Source organism: Cebus imitator, unplaced genomic scaffold (genome assembly GCF_001604975.1).
Source record: "Cebus imitator isolate Cc_AM_T3 unplaced genomic scaffold, Cebus_imitator-1.0 Scaffold40, whole genome shotgun sequence".
Taxonomy (NCBI): domain Eukaryota; kingdom Metazoa; phylum Chordata; class Mammalia; order Primates; family Cebidae; genus Cebus; species Cebus imitator.
The window spans coordinates 1,093,499-1,095,092 of NW_016107355.1; the positions used below are offsets into that span (position 1 = coordinate 1,093,499).

The 1,594-nt window shown below is 45.6% G+C and overlaps 1 protein-coding gene across 4 annotated transcripts in view; it reads left to right on the plus strand.

Moving 5' to 3' along the window:
- TMEM192 (transmembrane protein 192) overlaps positions 1–1,594 on the plus strand; it is a 35,144-nt gene that overhangs the window by 6,497 nt on the left and 27,053 nt on the right. The gene's annotated exons all lie outside the window — the stretch shown is intronic.

Consider the following 1,594-nt stretch of genomic DNA (forward strand, 5'->3'; position numbering starts at 1 on the left):
ACTAAAAATATAAAAACTAGCTGGGTGAGGTGTCGGGCACCTGTGATCCCAGCTACTTGGGAAACTGAGGCAGGAGAATCATTTGAACCCAGGAGGCAGAGTTTGCAGTGAGCTGAGATCGTGCACTCCAGCCTGGGCGACAGAGTGAGACTCCGTCTCAAAAAGAGAGAGGGAGATCTTTAGAAGTAACTTGGGGATAGATTGTAAAGTGATAGGCTAAGAATTTGGACTTTGTCCTGAGGACTATGGGGGTTGTATTAGGATTATACAGTGGGAGAGAACCAATAGGATATATGTATATATAAAAGAGAGTTTATTAGGGAGAATTGGCTCACAAGATTACACAGTGAAGTCCCATGATAGGCCACCTGCACGCTGGGAAAGGGAAAGTGGTAGTTGCACAGTCCAAGTCCAAAAGCCTGAAAACCAGGGAAGCCAACGGTGCAGGCTTCAGTCTACAGCCAAAGGCCTGACAGCCCAAGCAAGCTGCTGGTGCAGGTCCCAGAGTCTAAAGGCTGAAGAACCTGGAGTCTGATGTCTAAGGGCAGGAAGAAAGGAAGCAAGTGTCTGACGCAGGAAAGAAAGAGCCAGAAGACGCAGCAAGCTGCTTATACCCCCATTCGGTGCTTGGTTCTAGCTGCACTGGCAGCTGATTGGATGGTGCTCACCCATACTGAGGTGGGTCTTCCTCTCCCAGTCCACTGACTCAAATGTTTGTCTCCTCACAGACATACCCAGAAACAATATGACACCAATAGTGACCATCACTATTAGGACCCAAGGTTTTTTGAGGAGAAACACGAATGTTTGTCTTGGAAGAATTCTGACAGCAGTGAAAGAGATTGCCAAGACCAGGAGACTGGAAGCTTCTAGTAAAAGGCCACGGGAAATGGGAGGCCCTGGATTAAGATAGTGAGAATAGAGAGGAAAGAACAGGTTTAGGGGTTAGAATGGTAATGATTTTTTCTCTTTTTATCATGCCCCAGCCCTAAGTGGATAGAATGGTAATGATTATAGGAGTAGTGTCTTTGTTTGTTTGGGTTGCTATAATAAAGTACAGATAGAATAATTTACAAATAGAAATGTATTGCTCTCAGTGCTAGAGGATAGAAGTCCAAGGTTAAGGCAGCCACAGATTCAGGAAGTCCAAGATCAGGGTGCCAAGAGCCCTGGCGTGGGGTTGCTCTCTGCTTTAAAGATGGCGCCTTCCTGCTGCATCCTCAAGTGGTGGAAGGTGGAAGGGAGCTCATTCAAGCCTTTTTTATAAGGGCACTAATCTATTTATGAGGGTGGAACTCTCATGGCTTAATTACTTCCCAAAGGAAAGTGGGGGACTATTGAGGGACAGCAACATTTAGACCATAGCAGGGTGCAAGTGAAAAGTAAGAGTTAATGAAAAGGCTAGGTGTGGTGGCTCACACCTGTAATCTTAGTACATTGGGAGTCCACTTGGGGGGATTGCTTAAGGCCAAGAGTTCAAGACCAACCTGACCAACATAGCGAGACCCCATCTCATTTTTTATTTTAAAATTTAAAAATATTTTTAAAAAAACAGTTAATAGGGCCGGGCGCGGTGGCTCAAGCCTGTAATCCC